Raw genomic sequence first — 23680 nt, 5'->3', positions numbered from 1 at the left:
AAGTTATTAAGTTAGATCCATGCCCAATGAACCTATCTCTAAAATTTAAAGTCTTTAGACCGAAAATTGGCGGAGTTTTGTAGAGTTCTCAAAGGTCAAATCGTTGAACTTTGACCCCTTAATCGCCAAATTTCTGGCCGAAACCGATCACATCGATTTTCCCAAATCTCAGTACCCTATATATCAAATTTCGAGTCTGTAGACTTAAAATTGAGTTATTGCGTAGGGAAATGTACAGACACACAGATACAGACACTTTCACTTTTATAGATATATTCGAGTTAAGAATTTGTTTGACAAAAGGAATATATAGAAGGGGTTATATTAACTTCCTAACAAACGTACATACGTACGTGTCACGATTTTCAAATAAATTATTCAATCAGGAGATCCTATTTATTCAAAAGGAGGATAAGTGATAACTAGGGCTACAAAAGAATATTCTTATCATTGTTATGATTCTCGAGTATATATCCGACACAGTTAGAAACAGTTAATCAACCGAGAACCATATCACTCTATCTAAAAATGTAAGATATTAACTGATATATACTCGAGTCAAAATAATGAAATGAATATTCTCTTATCATAGACCTAGTGATAACATTTTTTTTTTTTTGTACACAGGAATCACCACTTATCAAAGCCACTCGAAGATAAGGGTTAATGGGCATTCATTAGTCAATGTGATTATAGCGTAGTAAACATTAGTGGGAATTTTGTAAATTGGATTACTTAGGGGGACGGTTCATCAAGAACTTGTTTACATTGGACTTGAAAACAATCAGATTATAGTTAAATATATAGAAATTTATGAAGAATCAGAATCAGTAATTGGATCGGAATTTAGAATGGAATCGGAAATTGTATCGGAATCAGGGGAAAATATTGGAATTGTCCCATCACAAATAAACATATACACACGCCAAACTCGAAATAAAGAGTTATAAGATACATATGTGTGTTTTTATTATTTTTCAATAGATTAAATGGAAGCATTGTTTTAAAGAGATGGCAATTAATACATGCCGTGTTAATTTAACGTTACCAAAGGATTGTGGGATACGTCATTTGTCTTTTATCAACGTTGGGTTCAATTTTGGCTTGCAGATTTTCTATTAGTTAATGTTCGTAATGTTACCTATTGCCCTATATTAATAAATAGGACGTTCCTATTACTGAAAACGCAATGTAAATGGATCATACAAGAAACTAAAAATACTTGGTCTTCTGGCGAGACTCCATGGGTAGTACCAGTTCTGTTTAAAGATCGTATAATGATAATGTGGCGTTTCTGTTCACGCTGGGCGTCCATACATTGGAAATATGTCACAGACTCCTATAATATTGGTGATAAATAGAGCTAGGACAGCCTTCTTTTCATTGTTTTCACTATCGAGTGTGTATCCGCTGATATTTTATGCATTTATATAGTGATGTAGTTCTTGGTTGATTAACTGTATCGAATACATACTCGAGTCAAAACAATAAGAATATTCTGTTATCATAGCCCTAGTGATAAATCATAACCAGATATATTCTGACACCACATTAACCAGATTACTACGATAAATGAACATTCAGAGCAGTATATTATATATGAAAGATGCCGCTGTGAAATTTCCACAAGTCCTGCTAGTATATGATTCTGTCTCACATTCTTTTAGTGAATGTTGGTGCATGTTAAGAACAATGTTTTAATTAGATTGTATTCTTTAAATGCATCTTATCCTGTATTTGGATTATTATACTGTTCAAAAGTTTTAAAGGTTGTATAATTTTTTTTTTATGGACATTACTTACAGATGTGCATTTTAGTAGCAAAATCAAATTTGTCTATAAAAACAAACTTTGCATTATAAATAAATGTACAATGCATGTGAAAAAAAAAGCACCTATTTTTCGTCTTTGTATAGTCTTTTACAAAACAAATCATAGCGATTGTGTTTTAAATGATACTCTCAAATAGGAGTCGGAAAGTAGATTGCAATGCAAAAAAAAAAAAAAAAAAAAAAGATTGTATGTGGAAAAATGTAGCATTGAAAATCAATTTTATTAAAGATACAAAACGATAGATTAAGAAAATTATAGTGGTGTAATGTGGAAAACGTATTCTAAGTAGATTTGTTCAGAACTTCTTGCCAGTGTACTGGTTTGCAGGAAAAAGGCTATAACTGTGTGGGGTAGTTTCTTCCATTCTAATATTAGTAATCAGAGTAAAAACTGGTTTAAATTTTTAGATTTAATGAATTAGGAACCCGTTTAAAAACATTAAAAAAATATTTAAATTGACCAAAAATGCAGACAAAAACTTTTCACATGCTTTTTGTTAGTTTTTCTAATAAAACAGAGGGGAATTTGTCTTTATTTTATAAGATATAGAAGATGGACAAGGAGAAACAAAGCAATTTGAGCTTCAGAGTTCCCAAAATGTACATCCGCTGTAAAAAAAGTTTATATTTCTTAATTTTTATTTTTTCACTCCAGACAAACCATGAAGCCACTTGATGTGTAAGGAGCTAAAAAAAAATACTATATGGTCAAAAACTAGCAAATAATGATAAATGTTAGATGAATAAATTTCAACCAGAAAACAGCAATTCTTCCACTCTGTCAAAAACGTTGCTTGTAGAATGTGAGGGGAAAAAATAAGGTCTGCCAAAGTAACCTTCAGATCCACTTTCTACTTTGTCATAACTAGGGATGTGCCAACAGAATATTCTTTTCATTCTTTTGACTCCCGGGTATATATCCGACATAGACACACTTAATCAACCGAGAACCACATCTGTCGATATAAAAACATAGTATATTAACGGATATATACTCAAGAGTCAAAACAATAAAAAGAATATGCTGTTGTCACAGCCCTAGTAATAACTATTCAGCCTTTAGATCAGGCTGAAAGTGTATTTTTTAAATTTTTTTCCTTGCTAGATTGATCGTTTTACTATCGGACTGCTTTTTGACGAGGATCAAAATGTAGTATCTGTTCTGATACTTTCTTTCCTGTTCCTTATCAGTAAATGAGAAATTCTTTTAGATTGAGTTAATTTTTATCCCAATTTAGTGCCTCTTTTTGGGAGCTTTTATTTTTTATTTTTTATTTTTTTTTTATTTTACATTAAAAACTGATCTTGCCGAATTCTGTCCTGTGGTGGCCAGTACATAAGGATTTTGATTCTATTTACTAGTTGCATGTCTTTTTTTTTTTTTTTTTTTTTTTTTTTTTACACGGTGGTCACCACTTCTCAAGGCCCGGAAGCCACTCAGGGATAAGGGTTATTGCAAGTACAGTACGTTAGTGTGTAGATTTGAAAGTGTTTACTTAAGGGGGCGGTTCATTAGGAATTTGTTAACATTGGACTTGACATCCAAGTTGTAGTCAGGTAGGAAGCAGGCAGACGGAACAGAGTTCCACAGGCGTGCAGTTTTCTTGTGCATGAAACTAAACGCAAAATTCATTAACAAAGTTTACTTTCTAGAACTACCTACTTTTGGAACTCTATACTAAGGAGCTACTTTCTAGCTGACTAACATAATCGTTTTCAAGTCCAATGTAAAGAAGTTCTTATTGAGCCATCCTCTACCTAGTTTACACCACGACCCATTATTAATGTTATCTTACCGACCACCTTACACCCAGAAACCCTTATCCTTGAATGGTTTTCAAGTCTTGACTCTCGCGTAAAAAGAAAAATTAACTGTTAATAACTCTTTACTTTTGTAGAAAATTAGGAATAATTTATGTTCAACACTAATTCTTACTCATAGATGACGTTGTCATAATAATGACTGTAGCAGATGAAGCTACTAATTTAGGTTGGGTCAATTTAATGGTCAACACTCAATAGTCCTCAACATGTTCGTTATAAATAACTTATGGTGTGATGACCATGATTATAAATGTTAAGGTGTGTACGTGTCAACATTGGATGTTGACAAGTGACTATTGCTGACTAGTGATAAGTAGTCTAGCCAGTCTGAAAGACTTAGGACTAATATGCCAAATCTAAGTGGTGTGGTTAGCTACTTAAACTTTTCATGAATACCTAAAAACTTGAGAGAATCAAGTGACACTTAACCAGAAAGAGTTGATACCTTTGAACTTTCTTGACTGGAGAAATTTAGATTTGATAAATTTGGGTTTTGTTATTGCTTATTATAGTTTTACCTTTTTCTTTACCTTAAAAAAAAAATAAGAACTAGATCAGTGAATTTTTTTTCTATGTAAGACTTGTTTAAATCTGAAATAAAAATTTGTATTTAAAGAAACTTTTTTTTTTTAAATAAACATTTGTTTATAATCAACTAAGTTTCGGCAATATAATACCCTTATCAGGAATAGAATTTGTTTTTATCCTTCCTTGTGGAATGTTGTCACCAGAAAAGTAAAGTTCGTGTGTTTTTTGTTTGTTTAACGGTGATATTTTCAAATGTTCCAATCAGGAGGAAGTCACATGGCTGCATGAAATGAATTGATGTTTTTTATCCACGATTTAAGCATCGTTTAAATTTTAAAATCTCCAATTTTAGAAAGCTAGTACAACAGTTTATTCTCTTTTAATACACATTGGTTTATAATCAACCAAGTTTCAAATGTTTATTTTTAAGAATTATTTTTGTTGTACTGGCTTTCTAAAATTACAGATAAGAACTAGATATTGTGGGCACATTTGTAGATTAATATCCATTGCTGAATCACCCCTCTCCCTGAAAAAAATAGGTCCTACATTCTTAAGCGATTTTATTTTAGAATTCAGTGGGAGGCGTTATTTTATATAAATTCAAAGCAAAATGATTCCCTGTTTCTGGGGCCATTCTAGTGTTTGTTTTTTTTTAGAGGATTTAACTTTTTGTTTTTACTTCTAAACATGAATCTGAGTGGCTACTATTTAGCATTAAATTAAAATGTTGGTTCTTGTCCAGAATTTCCCTATATAAAAAAAAAATTTGTACGATCTACTTGTGAGAAAACAAATATATTATAGTCTAAAAGTCATGTAAATTGATCAAGTTTTATTTTTATAAAAAAAATACTTAAGTGATTAATGGGAATTCGTAGGTATTATAACATATTTTGGAAGTTTGAATTTTCTCCTCCCCCCTCCCCCGCCCTCCTGTTTTATTCTCAAGATGGTGGACAAGATGGCCATTCTTTGGTTACTCATAAAATTTTATTTTCTTTAAAAGTAAAACTATTAAGTTGATTTTTTTTTTTTTTTTTTTTTTTTTTTTTAAATATATTTTCGCCTCATCAAAAGTATGTACATCATACAGTATTTTCTTTTATTTAATACTAGCGGTGGTACCCGGCATTGCTCGAGTGTGGAGAGGTTTTATGGTAAGGGTATTAAGTAATGGAGACATAAAGAAAATTGTTTGAACTGAGTGAGAAACAAAAAAAAAATTGACCAAACCTCTAAAAAAAAAAAAAAAAAAAAAAAAAAATGAAAATAGTAGGGAGTACCTCTGCATGCATAAAAACAGTAGTAAGCAGGCAGGCAGACTCGAACTGCTAATGCTAAGAGGAAAAGGAAGTGAAAAAAAAAAAAGCAAACAGTTTAGCCACCGCGCCCACCATGATATATGACGTCACTGCTGTTCGAAATAAGGTTAGTCATTGCAAAGCGTATGATTACTTTGGATTACTTTGCAAAAATGTTGACAAAAAAGTGACCCCCCCCCTCCTTGTGAAAAACGGCCCAGTTGACAGTCAACGAATTAATCTTTTAGGCCAATTTTTGGATTTTTGTCAGTCTTTGTTGCGGGTATCGAAAGTTACACACTCACAGACGTTTGAAATTTATATTTAATATAGAGAAATTTTGGACAAGAAACGAAATGATGTACAAAAAAATTACTGAGAATGAAATGCAGCTTGACTACAAATAAAAAATTAGAAAAAAAAAAAAAAAAAAACAATATTTGGCACAAAACTGACTTAACACATAGGTAAGACAAAACTGAAAATATGTGAAACGAAACTAGTTAAGTTCAATAGCTAGATTCCTTGTGAAATGAACTTGTACATCTCTGACACAAACTTTTCTAAGGAGACTGCTCGATAGTCAGCAGTTACATTTCTGCTGATTAATTCTCTCTGACTGTGGATTAGATAAACGGTTCTGTGAGAAATTCTGTGCAGATTTCAGAGTTAGACAATATACACCTGAAGGTCGGAGGTTACATTGACTGAAAAGTGAAAATAACACCCCAGATAAGCACCGTAGTCCGATGAATACAAATGTAAATAATCAATCCTCACCCCCCCCTGCAAAATGTAGAAACATAAGCAAATTTGTTTTGCTATTTAGACTCTAAAATTTCCAAATGAACAATCAATATCAAATATATAGTACAAAAACAATTGTCCTTTGATGTAGAAATAACAGCTTATAAAACAAAAGTAAATAACTAAGACTTGTATAATGAAATAACGTACGATGAGTAATCGAAAAAAAATGTTAATATATTAAGAAAACAAATGAATACACATTGCTAAGTCGGTTCCTTCAGTGGCAGCCATTGTTTTATACCAAAGCATGGTGCTTCACTTCAGATGATTGAATAAAAACCGTGAAACTCTAGTAAAATGCTGAAGCTAAGGGCATCTTTATTACTTACTAGTGGGGGTACCCGGCGTTACCCAGGTGTGGAGAGGTGGTGTAATAAGGCGTCAATACAACTAGAAAAAAGAATAGATGCAGCCTGGGTGGAGAGAGGTGTTGTAAAAAAAAAAAAAAAAAAAGTTTAAGCGAACTTAATTCAGTTTTTGTTTTAAAAGGAAACAAAATCCCATTACGTAAGACTCGAAATAAAAAAAAAAAAAAAAAAAAGGCAGAATCAAACCTGTAACGTGAAGGAGAAAAAGATGAAAAAAAGCAAACTGCTTAATTTCCGCTGCCACCATGACATACGACTTAGCTGCCGTTTAAATTAAGGCTGGTCATTGCAAGTGTGTATGACTGTGCAAAAATGTTGACGAAAAAGTGTCTCCTTGTACAAAACCGCCCAGTTGAGGGTGAAGGGATGAATGTTTTTTATGCTTACTATTAACCATATACAGCATAATCAAGGTGACACACCAGTTCCCTTTAGATCACTAAAGTTAAGCAACGTTGAGCCTGGTTAGTACTCAAATGGGTGATCATTTGAGAATTCTAGGTGCTGTATGTGCTCTCTGTTTATCTCGGCATTGTTTGCAGTCGTTTAGCATTTCCCCTTGCTCAAACAATGCTGGTTCAGGAGAGGTGTGGTTGGGATTGCACAACCCTTGCCTCACAATTCCATGTGAAGCTACCCTTACAGGTGGTATCCACTCTCTTGAGACTGAGGCATCATCGATTGATGTTTAACCACACTGATGATGAAACTGCTGTCTGTGGATGAGATGTATTTGTCGTACCCTTCTCAATGCTGTTTGAGAAAGTTGCTCCAAGAAACTGCCATTCTTAGCTCTGAATCGCATTACTACATTTCATTTCTGTAACTATGAGGGCTTAATTTCTCTTCCCTAAATATACAGGGTGAAACGATAAATTTGTCGTCATAAAGAAAACAACATAACAGATTTAAAACTTTCATTGGAAAAAATTAATTCAGGTAACTTGATTATGTAGTAGACCTGATATCTGTACCATGTAGTCGCCTTCAGCCTCAATCACCGCCTTGATACAAGTCTGGAACTGGGAGCATGCCTTTTCCACAAGTGTCAGCGAATACTTGGTGGATGACTGTTATCAGGTTGTCTTAGGTGTTGTGGGAGTCATGTTGATGTTCTCAACATATGACCAAACGAAGTAGTCCAGCAAGTTCAGGTCGGGAGGAGGGGACCCAGAAGAGAACAAAGTTGTAGCACTCCTGAAGTCAAGCCTGAGTCTCTTTGGGTGTGGGCTGACGTCGTTTCCTGCTGCCACACCCAGTCTGCTAGCAGCCACCTGATTGCACCAGGGGATCACCACACTCTTCAGTACGTCCAGGTACACTTTAGTGTCGACTTTCAAGTTGACTTCGGAGATGTGAAGTGACACGGTGTAGCCTTGAAACCATATGAAAGACCATAAACGTTGATGGAAACTTCATTGAGTTGTGCCCTCAAACTTTGAACCGTCTGGATTTGCATTTTGAGATTGCTGGCAATGGTCTTGTTGTCATACTTGGATCGGTAGAGAGTATGAGTTGTATAGCAACATCTCCAATCTAGCTTGTTGAACATTGTCACTTTCAGACATGATAGAAGACTCCTATCACTCTTAGGATTTGTACACAACTGGCCAACTAGTTGGTGGTTTGCAGCAAAAAAAAAAAAAAATTAATAAACTGGTCTTCATCAAACGGAAATGGAATCCTGTTGTCTTTTCTATGGCGACACAATTTTATATCACCCTGTAGGTCTTATTTTTCATTTCAGAAATGTTTTTTTTCCACAAATCTACAATATCATAGAAAGATTTAGAAAAATCCAGAGGGTCTTGGAACTCTTCAGAACCTTCTAGGAAGATTGTGAGGGTTCTAGAATATTTTAATACTGGGTGGCACATTCTATAAGAAGTTTTTGTGCTAACTTGATAGATTGTTGGTTTGTCAACATGAGTTTGACGTCTGTTTCAGCATGATCCAAGGTTATAAATCCAACTGATAAAATCCTTTTTAAAACCTGGTAACTAAAGGTAACGGCTTTTGAGATTTCTGTGAATAATTAAACTACTTTAAATACTCTCATCCACCTCCCTGGTTTTCTGACTTAATCAGAAGCTACAATAAAAATATTTTTTGTTTTTTCGTTTGTTAAATGTTTTGTGTTCAAAGATTATATTTAAGTTAATATTATTTTCGTTTGAACTTTTTTTATTTTACTTTTTAACATCATGACACAATGTTGAATTAAAACGAGCATACGAAACCACTAAGAGATAAATCCGTTTTCTTAACCAGTTTAAATTGCTCTAAATATTGTTTTCCTATTTAATTTTCCTAAGTAAAAAAAAAAAAAAAAAGAAAAAAAAGCTGATTGTGACAAAAGAATGAAATATTTTTCTAAGATAATGTTTTAAATTGTGAGAGCCATAATGTTCTTGCAAATAACCTGGTGCAAAGATAAAAACCTAAAACTACTTTATGGTTATTTTCTATGACAAGTGCTCGATTGAGCTTCAATTTATGGCCTTCCCCCTCTACTGCAAATCATTCAAAAGTACTCGTTTATTTACAACCACTGCAAACAATTTTCCTTATTCTCTATCTGTGCCTAAAACTAAATGCAAATTCCATGAATAAAGTTTCTTTCCTAGAACTGCCCAGCTGGAATTGTACACTACGAGACTGCTACCCAGCTGATTACAATGTGGTCGTTTTAAAGTCTAATGCAAACAAGTTCTTGATCAGCCGTCCTCTTAAATCAAAATCTGATCAATTTCCATCACTGCCCATTATTATGATGTTGTATAATGGATCTGATGCTCATTACCTTATCCTTGAGTGACCTTCAGGCCTTGATATAAAAAAATCGGATGTAATGCTATTTAGGTATAAAGTTGAAAACCTGGCTGACATGCTTCTTCATTAATGGCAATTTTAATTTTTTAATAACTGATTAATGCTACGAACTGATCAATTAAAGTTTTCTACATTACTGTTCAAAAAAAGACCAAAAAAAAAAAACTTTTCTTTTTGAAGTCCTACGGAGTAATACAGAGACATGCATAACAAAATACTGGTTTAAATGTTATGTTTTTAAAACTTCTCTTTTGGCTGACCCATCCACTCTTTTTTTCTTAAGTAGTTCAATAGAAAGTTGACTTAATTTTCAATGTTGATGAAACCACTACTATTAAGTAATTTCACACATACACTAATTTGATTACTGATGACAAGTGAGTGAATATTACATTTAAAAAAATGACTAATCAGGTCATACTGAATTCGATGATGTAGGTGTATCTCGTGTTGTCTTTTAACCAGATTCACAACTGATTATGACTGTCCTTCGCATAATTGATTACCCTTTTAAAATATGAGCCATTAACTTCGTTCACTCAGATTTTCTGTTATTCCATTTGTTCATTGTTTAATATTTCTGATGCCCATCCTTAAAGCCGCATGGTCAGAATGAGATGTAGAATTGCTTTAAAATTTAATGCTGTCTTATAAGGCGGTTAAGGCATCGGTAATTTTGAAGAAAGAAACCACTTTAGATTAGGTCTGAATCAGATTTTTATCTGATCAACTCGTTGGTTGTAAAAGTGCTTACCTCCACCTGTCAACATAAGAGTGGATAAGTCTTATCTAGGCCTTACTCCTCCATACTCTGAAGTATTTCCAGAATTATACCACGAAAACTCAAATTATCTGGTCAGGCTAAAATTTTGCATAGTGGTTGATGTTAAAGAGCATCTAATCCAGACATCCAATTTGGAAAAATTGGAAGTTGAAACTATCAAATTTCGACCTTCATTGAACTTGTCAATGCCCTATTAGCTGCAGGACCTAATTTGCTAAAATATAAGCCAAGTAGTCTCTACAGTGGACAGAACCGTAAACTAATTTTTTCTGTGGCCTTGTCTCCAAACTTGATAAAATATGTCACTTAGAATCGATTTAATTTTGGGGTATATAGGTAAGATATAATGGAGAAGATGAGTCAAACTATTAGTGATAATTTTATTTCTTTTCATTGTAGAGACTCTTTACTTGGTTCAGATTGTAGCCAATGAAGTTTAGAATCTTATGACCCTGATCTTAGTTTGGTCAATATTGAAATATTTACAGAATCTCAATTTCTGATTTTTAACATTTGTATTTGACACCTTTTAATAACAATAACCACCATCAACATTTTCAGCTTGATCAAATAAGCAGTTCTGTAGTTATCAATGTTTTCATAACATAATTTTGGAATTCTTCATACAATGTGGAGAAGGCCCAGATAAGACTTTGATCTATCCTGTTATTGTCAGGCGAAGGTATGTAATCTCCTGCTCTTGTGTTGATCACAACTCTTATTTGAAGTGTATATATTTTTAATGTTAAAATGTTAAGAGACCTCATGAGTGAAAGTAATTTGGTAATTTGTTGTGAACTGTTATCCTGATCCTACCAGTTTTTACATTTTCATTTTCTGCTCTTTTCAGGATTTTTTATTCATCCCAGACAAGATATATTGGATGTAAGTGACTACTAGTTAGTTATGCCTATGGGTGCACTATGTAGGGAGTTGAGAAGCATGATGTCTGTTCACATATTAAAATTTCTAAGTGTTAGTATAGCCAGAGGAAAGATGAAGAGAATTCCAAAGTCTAGCAACTCAAGGGAAGAAACTATTGCAATAGAAAGCTTTCTGGAATTTAGACCTCTACAATGAAGAGGTGGGATTTTGTTGCTTGTCGGGTTAACCAGAAGAGTGTATTAAAGTGATGGGGTGAACAGGTGCAAAGAGTTAATCAGGACACATTCCTTAAAGTACTTGTAAAACATGTGCAGGGATACAACGTTGTGGCGATGAGATGAGAGTTGGTTCTGAGTTTATAGTTTTAGTTGGTTACTTATTTGTATTGTTTCAGACTGTATTTAACTATTCTCCTCTTAGATACTATTGTCACAATGTCTTAGATGATGACCACTGGCCTTTTGGTGCATCTTGTCGAACAGATAAATCTATAGAAAATTTTGAACTCTACTTTCTATCATGGAGAGTAGATTATTTTGGTTTCATCAGTCTTGACCAGGGAGAAGTGCTTAGTAAACTAAATTACAAAAAACAACAAAAACTTAATATTGCTTGTGGTGAGGATTGAACCTTCAACCTCAAGATCATCACTTAGAACCGATTGTTACTCCACGGTTTTGTCTGTTCTGCCAAATTTACAAATAAAAATTACCAATCCTCATCTCAGACATTGATTTTATTTTGAAATGTTTAACCCTAAAACAAATCAAAGGTCACTTTACCCTCAGTGATTTTTACAGAAATTCTTGTGATTCTGTAAACTTAATCATCCATTGTTTGCTCAATGTATAGGATACTTGTAGCGTAAGTAGGGCAATCAAAATAAAATTGTAAAATTTGCATATTGTGATGGTGGCCATCTTGAATTGATAATGAGGCTGACAAATCACTTGTGGAAAATTGTAATTTTCTCCTGCACATGTTAGTAAACTGCTGAATTTATTGTGTATATTTGTGCTGTTTTATATTGCCAATAAAACCAGTTTTGTATTTAGTATTGTCTGTAATTAGAGGTAGTAGACTTGTTATAATTTTGCGACCATTTGTGTTAAGGGTTAATGATATATTTTTTTTATATTTTTGGTTTTGGACATTTTTCATTTTATCACCTTTGACTTTCTAGCCTGTGTCCAACAGTGATAGATTTGTTAGGGTTCCTTAGTTCTGACTCCACACCTCTGATTCTTTAATTTGGTAGCTTTTTTCTTTTCTCCAAATTAAATACCCTCCAAGAACATGTGTAAATTATGTCCTCCACCCCCACTTTATCTTTCAATTAACTTCAGTATCTCTATCTGAATATGTCTGTTAGCTTGTGCTGAACGCTGCCGTGACACTGTTACTATGGAAACTAACCAATATATAACATGCACACAAGTGGACAGAACATTTGCAAACTATTAATGGTTCTTGTCGTTTATTGATTGGCAGGTGGGGGGTAATTATCTCGTTGGGTCTGATCACGGGGTTATATATACTAAAGCAAAACTCCTAATCCAACTATTGAACAGGACTGGTGGCCTATTTCAAAATGTTTGAATTTAAGATGTCTAAAAATATCAAATTCAATTTATTGAATTTGATACTTGATTCTCTCTCTGGTCATAAACAATTGGTGCACAGTCAGAAAAAGAAATATTTTTAGCTTTCTGTTTTTATGATAATTCGTTTTTTGTGATCAGTTAGTGTGCTGAAACAAGATTATCCATTGTGTTAAATCTATTAAATAAAAACATCTGTTCTACCAGAACTTTAAGCTTATTTATATTTTTTTAATCTATCATAAGCTAAGACATGCTCATGTTATCGCCTATTATTATTATCCGATGTTTGTTGAGAGTCTTTATAGATCTTCAGCTAAGCGTAGTATCTGTTCTGGCCAAAGATAGCACAATATTGTGGGGCCTGCATTTGTGCAGACTTTCTGTCTATAGAATGGAAATCTTTAAGTACGACAGCAACATAACAAATGAAGGATACAACTGGAATTTTTACAGGTTCTGCTAGTTTTAATTAGAAAAACCGATGACGTGAATTGTTTATGAAACTAAACTACTTAATATTAAGGTAGTGAATTTAAATGTTATTTTTTATACAAAAATTCAAATATAAAATCGTATGAATAAAATTAAATTAATTTTATTTCAATAACTTTGATCATCTATGTAGAAAAGTTAGCCCTGCATGTTTTGATTTATGGTTGCAAAAAAATACCCAAACATTGTTTTAAAAAGTAAAAATAAAAAGAAGTATAATTATTTTTTTTACTTAAAAATAATGCTGAAAATAGAATTGTTTATATAATTTAGTATTTCCAATGAACGAAATTTAAATTGTCATTTAACACAATCCCCCCCCCCCCCAGCAATGTTTGTGCCAATTTAATGATGCAAAGAATTTCACTTTTTAATGAAATTTTTTTTTTTTTTTGTCTGGATTGGAATCTAATTTTTGCGAACTCTCTTAAAGCAACAAATTAACTGACTTTATCTGGATTAAAATGTTAGTGCCCAGCAAGTTGAGGGCCTACCTGAGATGCTAAATGGTGAACCTAATTTAACAATGAAAATGTTAAATTTAGATTTGAGAATTTTTTAATGTAAAATTTTTTTTTTTTTATTATTTTATTTTTTTTACTGTTATCCTCCTAGTTGTTTCACCAGGTTTCAGCCAACTTCTCCTCTGGTCTTCAAGTAGTTAATCCATGACGGGATAGGAATGCTGAGTCTTGTAACTTTATCCCCAGTAATTACTGCCTTCCATAGTTGTCTCACTGTTTTGACCAACTAATCCTCTGGCCTGCTTTGGGTAGGATTGAAACCACTATCTTATAAGTCTCACCTGGAACCGTAGACTCAACGCATCTATCCACTGCACCATGGGCCTTGAAGGGCGATCAAAGTTGGATTTTATGGTCTTATAAATTCAGTTTTGTGTTATCAATTATGTGTTCTTATTTGGATTTCTTGAATTAGAAACTGTAGCACTTACATAATTATGATCTACTTTTTTTTGTACTTGCTTCTTCTCATTCATGGAGTGATTGGTGCATTATTTGGTCCAAACACTTGCGTCCAGGATAGCATTTCTGGCCAAATGTTTTCATGTATTTTACGAACAGTTTGATTTTGAGTGTGGTGTTGACAAGATGTACATTTGCTTCATTTCTTTCCAGGCTTGAAGCGAAATAAGGTGTTTGAAATGGCAATTATAACAAGATGTTATATCTCCCCCATGTTTAGAAATAGCTCTGCTGGATGAGATGAAACCAATGGACCATTCCATTTCTCTAGTATGTTTGTGGTCTCAGCCTGTCTGTTAGTTTTCATAACTCTTGTGTTGATAGAACTGAATAAAATCGCAAATGTTGAAAAATTCATACTTTTATTCAAAACTTGGTGACTCCTTTTACCAAACAAGGCCGATAAGATGGATACAGGCGCAGTGACCCTACTATAAAATAGAGAGCCATTATTTTATCACAAGCAATCTTCAATAAAAAAATTGACATAAAAAATGTTTATATTTACATTTAAATTTATAGACAAATGAAATTTGTCAGATTGTTAACTATGTAACTTAAATTTAAAGAAATTAATTTAATAAAATTGATTCAAGCATTAACATTTTTTGTTCTCAATACACTGCTGATAGTCATTTTGAAGGCATTTTCAATGTACCATGGCTGGAGCAAGTGTTAAGCATATTGATAACTAGCGGGGCCTGTGGGAATTCCATAGGGTACTCATTCATATGTAATATATTGATGTTGGCATTCTGTAGATGTTCCGTGTAAATGGAGACGCTCTGATATTATTGTAGCTTTTTTGTTAGATAAATACTTTTTTAGTTTTAAGCTAGCACCAACTCCCAGCAAAGCCCAGTCGTAAAGTATGTTTAAATATATTTTATTTCTTGCAGATTTCGTATATATTATAATGTTCGATCGATTTTTATATATTAAAAAATTGCTATTTCATAAATAAAAAATATATCTATATGACTTGGGTGCATTAACTTGAATCGAAACGGAAATAAAAACTTATGAACAAAAAAAAAATTGTGTGTGTGTATATATATATATATATATATATATATATATATATATATAAAGCCTGACGAATCCTAGTGTGGATGAAACGTGGAATATTCTGTGTAGCTTAATTGCCATATATTTTTCTAACTTACTAATATATATATATTAAGAACAAGTAGTTAATAAACTCAATATTCATAATATACTTTAGTTTTGCCATCTTGGATTATTTTGGTAAACTTAACTGTAATACTTATTTCATTATATATATATATATATATATATATATATATATATATATATATATAAACTGGAGTTCTTTCAGCCATAACCAAAACTTATGAAGAATTCTTGGTAAAATTATTTATGACAAGAAATGGAAGTACGTAACAAACGACCCGGATGTAAGCATGACACACAAAATAACACACGCTATCGTATTAATATGTAGATCATATTGTCAAGGTCTTAATTAAATTTTTTTTCTTTTTTTTTTATAGAAACAATCTTTAGAGAAAGGAAATCCACTATTCTGCAAGCTGAATGGTTACCTGTAAGATGTTTTGCAGGAAAAAAAATGTATAAAGTATCTTAAAAATTAACTAATTTATTTTAAGAATGTCAACAAGCCAATAGTATCCATATGTCTCATATGGGCTAATTTTCTAAAATTTCTTACCTGGGCTGGAAATTGATTAATTAGAACTTGTCAGTTTGTATTATTTGGATATTTGATCTACTGTTTGCATCTCATTTAATTAGCCATGACCGAGTAAAAGTCCTAAATAACTCGCAATTGTAATTTTAGTGTCACCTACCTTGAGGATTGAAGAGTAATTTATAACTGAATTTTACCAAGTACTTTATCTACTACACCACAGATTCTTACAGATTTCTGAGTTAAATAAGATATACCTGAAGGTCGGTTACATCGACCATAACCTTGTGCGAATAACAGTAACAAGAGCAGTAGTCCAAATTCCTCCCATAACGCGAATTATCAATCTTCATCTAAAAAATTCAGAAAAAGAACTTGACATGAGAATTTTTAATGACTTTTGGGGTTTGAAAAATTAGACTGTAAATTAGATCTTGTTGATCCCCCCCCCCCATGTAATTTTTGTTTCATCGGCCATAAAATTTTTGTAAGAAAACCGGCCGACCGCTTTGCATTCTGTTACAATGTGTAAACATAGCTGAGTGGTCATAAATACCCAGATCATAAAATCGATCGTTTGGTGACTATTTTTAGATGCGTCCACCGCCACCGCACATCTGTTCAGTGCTCATTCACACTTCACTTTCAAATAACGTTTCTCGTTTATAGTTGACTCTCTGGAAATTTGCAATTGCATTATGTAGTCGGTCAACAAGGAATAAACTGAGGCTTAGATTTTGGGGCATTTTTATTTTTTTTACAATAGCCAACAAGACAAAAACGATGAGAAAAAAAAAAAAAATTTTTTTACCAAAGGCAAGATAAGTTACTCTTCTGTCTACCTAATTTTTTTTACCTGAAGTGTTTATTCACTTTGAAACAAGCAGTGAAAGGCTGAGTTACAATGAAAACAGGGCAGTTTTGTTATAGCCATTTCGACTCTCAGTATTTGCTACAGAAATCGAATGATATAAAAATGCTGGTAGATCATTTTCGTGCGATTGGTGATATTAATTGGATGTTTCTACTAGTATTAATTTTTGAGCGATTATCGATGGTTCAAATTTAGACGGTTGGGGTGGGAGCGAAATCGGGGGTTGTCCACTTGGTTTATTTCCTAAACTATTCATTCACCACAATACCGAATTCACTTACTAAACTAAAAAAATTGCCATGTTTTTTTTTTTTTTTTTTTTTTTTAATGAACTTTATTTATATTTACAATTACTAGCAGTGTTACCTGGCGTTTTCTGAGGAAAAAAAGTGTAACACATTTCTATTAAAACTTTTATCTCTACCAATCACTTTAGCATTCTTTCTTTTCTTATCCCCACTCTCTGTCCACCATGTTCCTCTGAGCATATACATACATACACACAATTTTTTTTTTTTTTTTTATAGAATTCACCATAAAGTAATTCCTTGATTACATCATCGGTTACTTCCCTTTAGTACATTATGGCTGAAAAACTGACCCCCCCCCTCCCGACGAAATTTGCACCAGTTCTGAGCCCAAGATGCTTAATTATTTGTAAATTTTAAATATTCATCCGTGTCAATGCCGATATAGGAAATACAAACTTTGTGGATGCTTGTTTTGTATATTTAAAGTTTTAGCTGGACATGCAAACACATATGCACAGACGTTTTCCTTGTATATAATAACTAGTAGGGCTACCCGGCATTGCCCCTGGAGAGAATGTGGTATTACGGTGATTAGTTCTAGTTAGGAGTAGGATAGACAATTTTAAGTATTCGTGACTAAGGATGACAACAATGCCCATTATCTCTACCTTTTGATTGACCTTGTGCCCAATTTGTTTAATTTTAACTATATTTTGTGCAAATATTTCAAAATGTAGTTCTCAGCATTCGAGAGACGTAATAATTTTATGGATCTTTGGCCTTTTGGCTAAGATCAAAGTGTAGTATAAAAATTTGATTCAGGAATCTTAGATAGGACGACCTCTGGAGTGGATGTAATATTATGATTGAAGACACGTTAGAAATAGTTTGGGCAATTAAAAAGTCAGTGACAAAGATAACTTTAGACCCACCTTTGGGTCACGATCAAAGTGTAGTATCTGTTCTGATGCTACACTTCCAATTTTCAGGGGAGGAGAAATCCTTCACGACTGAGACAATTTTAAATTTTTGTTCCTTTTCTCCACATAAAAAAACGACCTTGGTGTCTACCCTCGTGGGGAGGCAAAGTGAATAGGAACTATAGACCCATCTCCTCAAGCTTTTGAATGTCCTTGTGTCTTATGTCTTTTGTATAATTTTTGTAAATTTCTTAGGGACATATGACAAAGGGACACTAATCTACCCTCTTCCCCCACACTTTAAAGATCACACTTGGGTGATACACAGGAGTAAAGTATCATGAGCACAGAACAGATATTACATAATCACAACTACCAAAAAAAGGTGATCATGCCCGTGAAGGTGGACATATGACAAAACTAAAACTACTTTACCTCTTCTCCCATTATAACACTATGGGGGGGGGGGGTCATTAGTGTGACCGCCCAACTTTTACAAGTCTTTTTTAAAGAGTGAAAGCATACCTGGAATTGGATGTGACTTTTTCTGTGCTGCTTCTCCATTCTGTGATGACTTCTTGAAGTTGGGTTCTGGCTGGGGAAGGTGGCTGACCTCATCTTGATTGATTTGTGAAGCAGATCAAACAGCACACAACACAGATTCTAATATATATAAAAGAAACTATGTTATTCACAATATAATCACAATATATTACAATTAAAAAAACCCAAAAAACCTTTACCATACTTGACTATTCTTAACCAATGCTGGGGAAGAGGATGTACCCCCCCCTTTTTCGGAGATACAAAATTGTATGTGCTTACCCCATGCTAGTCGGCTGAAAAAAGCAAATAACAACGAATTGCATTGTTGTCCGTTCCCGTGTATCCTTCCGCAAGTGACTAAATCACTTCTTGGCTATGGGGAGAGTGACAAGACAGTGGCACATGCAACAAATAGTGCCTCACCATTCCCTGACATTGGTAATACATGGGAGTAAAGTATCATGAGAACATAACTGATTACATAATCACAACTACCGAAAAAGGTGATTATTCTTGGGAGAATAGATGTGTCACAACAAAAAGGACACTACTATACACCCTCCTCTCCTACCAAAAACAATTTGAATAAGCACCAAAATTATTTGATCAATTTATATGACTTTTGGAATATATCTTTGTTCCGTGTTAAGTATGTACATCATTAAATTTTTTTATCTGAAGAACATAATACCTAGGAGGAAACTACTTTATATTACGATTTCATGGCCTTTTGACTAAGATCAAAGTGTAGTATATGCTCTAAGCATTCCATCAACCTTATCCCCCCCCTACACACAGAAAAGGATTTGGTGATCTTTGTCATGAACAGTATGGATATCACATTTGAACTCTTACTAAACAAAGGATAATGTTGGGAAGAATTGCCTTGTGACAACAAAACACTACTCCCCCTCTCCAGCCACCTAAAAAAAAAAAAAAAAAAAGTTAATCCCTGGAGGCCTCTAGAACACTTTGAAAAGCAACATAATCGTGCTTCTTTTGCTCTTCCCTCCGACCACCAGAAATAATGTATTTTCCAGAAGATGACTCGGTAGTTATTTTCTAAGTTAATACATAAATACACTGTTTTCTTTTAAAATTAATGCATAACATTGGAAATCCAGGAAAAAAAAACTGACAGTTGACCCTCACAGAATGCATATTTTGTTAATTTTACATTTTATGCAGCAGTCGCTTTTAGATAATACCAGATTTATTTTGATCCGCTTTGGATTTCAACTTTTAGCGAGACCTACACACACACACACACACACATACATGCATACTAACAGATGTTTGCCTTTATATAATAGATAAATGGTGGAAATGAGGTATATTTAAGAATAACATTAAGAAAATAATTGAACCAGATATAATGCTAATTGGGGTAGGTTAGTAAGGCCTTCCCAACCTTAACTAGATCATGAGCTGCTCACTGTTTGCTGACTACAGCCAAAAACAAGTCTATTAAGTGGAGGTGGGAACATGCTTAAGGATAAAAAAGAGAAGGGTCCTGCACCAGTTCAAATATAGGTGTATTCATTGTTTGAATGCAACATACACTAATCTTTTTTTCTGAGATAGCCTTTCTTACAGGATGATATCCCATGTACCGAGGTGTCTTAGCATAACTGAAATCTGCAGTCACACATTTCGACAAAAGTTTTTTGTTTTTCCATTAACCTGGAATGTTTTAGATTGTTTAAACTAATTATACCTCAGCAAGTTTTGTCTGTCAGTTTTCATTTGCTAACAAAAACGACAATTACATTATAATTAAAATTTATATTTATTTGTATAGTTGGCAGGCAGCCAGGTTACAAACTACTAAAATGACGCGATTAAGCTGACACGTTTTTTAATTTTTTTTTTTTTTTTTTTTCATGCCAACTGGAACAGCCGTTACTAAAGAAAAAAAAAACACATAATTACATTTTGAATTAAACAGTGACGCATCATTGAACTGATCTTTGTTTACCTGTTATCGACAAATTTAGTTTACTGTGATAACTGCTTAGGTTTAGCCTTAGATTTGTTAGGGATACATGCTGCTTATCTAGTATCATGGTTGTATATTCCAATATTGTCTGTAAAATGATTGTTTTTTTCAAATAAAATCGATACAAAAGATTGTTCAATCAATTCTGGTACTGTTAACTCTGCTGAATGTATTAGATGTTTAGAGAGAAATTACTTATGGAAAAGGTTTGTCTGTGAAAATAAATCCCTTCAATTTTTTTTTTTTTTTTTTTTTTTTTACTTCAGTCGATGTTCTCAGAAATCAAGGGGCTTCCTTCTTGGTACTAACACTTGATCTCTATATGAAATACATAGATATTCGAATATTCCATTAATATACTCCTTTGTCTCTCAAACCGAGTTAGTAAAAAAGTTTAAAAGATTATTTCCCTCTCTTCTAATTGACCATTTAAATGTTGTATATCTTTCTTGTGGTCTCAGTTTTACTAGATTCCAGGACAAGAATTAATTTACTCTGCAGTATCCAGCTTCGTGCTATTACTTGAGGTAACATCCTTGGAGAAGGGACACTATTCCTTGTAAACGCTAGTGTGGGTTAGTGATACAGAAATCTTATTAGGGCCACGGATACTATATGATTTAGAACATTTAGTCAGATTACTTGCCAGCAAAAGTATGCTCATGCCAGGTTGTCCTTTACAGAGAGACCGTGAATACTTGAGGATGTTGTCTAGTAAGCATTCAAGCGTAAAATTTATCTTCATTAAATAATGGTTAAATCTTAAGATTAAGAATAAAAATAATCATTTAGTGAGTGTTAACCCTTTGTTGTAAATAATTTGTGTATATTTTTAATTTTCATAAAAATAGACTGAAGGGTGGTTTGTAGAGGCGATATTCTAATAGTAAAAAAAAAAAAAAAAAATTCAGCCGCCTGTTTTCTTTGGCCAATTACTTGCATGTGTAATGTCTGTTTTATTTATTGAAATATAAGAGGGTTGAGTAAACTTGTACGTCTGTCAAATAGTGAGGGAAGGAGACCACAGGTTTTAACTTCTTAGTCTTCAACAGTCATTTTTATTAATATTTTAATTTTTAAAAAATAATCTTACACTATTTTAACCTTTCATTTAATCATTTTATATCATTGTTGGAACCTTGACGAAAGTAACATTGTCGTTGGTTAATTTGTATATAGTTTTTCTGATGTTTATATAATTTTACTTATAATAACTCTACATATGTATTGAGCACTTTTGAAAAAAATATTATTTTAATTCATCCATCCAGTGTAATTTGAATAATAAAAATTTATATTGCATCTATTTTTATTCTCTAGACCTTTTTCTTTGGATCAATTTATGACTTCTCATTTACTTCTCTCCCCACCAGAAAAACGTTAAACATAGTCTTTTTTTTTTTTTTTTTTTTTTTTTTTTTTAAATGTGGGTGGAAAAAAATCTAGCTCCTCAAAGAGGCACTCTGGATTGAAACAAAAAAAAAAAAAAAAAAAAAAATTGCCTCAATTTAGAATTTCCCTTTCACTGACCGAGGACAGAATAAAGTGTATGTAAGAAGAGATGTTGCGAGTTTGTCTCCGCTTTATCGTTATTTTCATGGAAAGTGTTCAACTGAGCTTCAATCTATGGTCCCCCCTCGCCAAACTTTCACAAGAAACACTAGACTAGCTGAAAACATTATCAATAATTTTCCCCACTCTTTATCTGTACCTAAACCTAAACGTAGATTCCATGATCAAAGCTTCTTTCTTAGAACTGCACGCCTGTGGAATTGTCTTCCGTTTTCCTGCTTTCTATAATATGGTTGTCTTCAAGTCCAACGTGAACAAGTTTCTGATGAGCCATTCCACCTAAGTTAACAAATTTACCGAACTTCCATTACTATCGATTACTATATTGTCCTTTTGACTACTCTACACTCTTTAACCCTTATCCTTGAGTGGCCTATCGGCCTTGATAAGTGGTGACGTACTATGTAAAAAAAAAAAAGTGATGGGACAATTCCAATATTCTCGATTCTAATACAATTACCGATAGCATGCTAAATTACCGATTCCGAATCTTTATAAATCTCTAAATATTTAACAATAGTTATTTATTCCCAATTGCCATGAAAACACATTAAATGTGAAGATATTTTATCAAGCATAAAAATACACTTGTAAGGAGGGGGAGGATATATAAATCTTAATTGTCCTGGTATTTTAAAATCAATAAAAAATTATTTTATCATTACTATCAGCAGTGGAAGATTTTGCTTTAAACAAAATCAAATAAAAAAGACAAATAATCGTTTTTGGCATCGGAAAATCAACACAAATATTTCCGATTCTGATACCCCAAAAGTTCCGGGGTTTTTTTCTCCCAATTAATCGTCCCAACACTATAAGAGCCAAAAGACAATGCTGGCTTAATGATCATAAATGGTTAAATATGAAAGTGTTGCATTTCGTTTATGATGCCAGTAAAATGTTTTGTTAGAGGAGAGGGGGAATACTTCAAAGAGTTGTATGCAGTAATTGTAGTTTCCACAGCTGGAATGTCTTTTTATAATTTTTTTTTATTAGAAACTATTGAATTAACAAATAAGATGAATCCTAACATCGTTGATGCTTTCAGCAAAGGAGTCTTTTTTCTTTTTTTTTTTTCTTTTATTTTATTGATTCAGCTGCTGCATTCAACTGTCGATTGTGGAGCCTTCTGGAAGGTTATACAAGCAGATGATATTCAGTCTAAATTTTTCAATCGTAAAGCATACTAGTGCTCAACACTATCCTGCATATGCATGTATAGCAAGTTTTCAGAACCCTTCAAAATAGTCTGATGTTCACGAATGTGTTATTTTGTTAACACAATTCAATTACGTCATTAACTGGCTCCCTGAACGCCTTAAGGATGTCAGTATTGGTAAAAAAAATTGCTGTTAAGGACTTGGATTATTCAGATGTTATCGTGAAAAATTTGATGTCCAATTTGCTGTTAATGAACTTTAGCATTTTGGAGCAAATTGGGATGAAGATAGGTGCCGTGAATACAAAAAAAAATCTTCACTGCTGGTTTTGCCCCAATAAAACGCCCATCACTAATGATGTTCTTAATCACGGTAGAGCTGATATCAAAGCGTGTCTTGACCATACACACGCCTTCTGCCAACTTAATTCCTGGCTT

At 33.1% G+C, this 23680-nt stretch overlaps 1 protein-coding gene and 1 pseudogene across 4 annotated transcripts in view; both read left to right on the top strand.

The window, feature by feature from the left end:
* The window catches only part of LOC145246744 (F-box/LRR-repeat protein 2-like), a 423804-nt gene that overhangs the window by 35905 nt on the left and 364219 nt on the right, over positions 1-23680 (top strand). The window lies entirely within an intron of this gene.
* Positions 7062-7179, top strand: LOC145247086 (5S ribosomal RNA; annotated as a pseudogene).

This window comes from Euprymna scolopes, chromosome 24 (genome assembly GCF_053919585.1).
Source record: "Euprymna scolopes isolate OS-2025 chromosome 24, ASM5391958v1, whole genome shotgun sequence".
Lineage (NCBI taxonomy): Eukaryota > Metazoa > Mollusca > Cephalopoda > Sepiida > Sepiolidae > Euprymna > Euprymna scolopes.
Note: the sequence above shows the minus strand (reverse complement) of the source record. Positions and strands in the feature narration are given on the sequence as shown.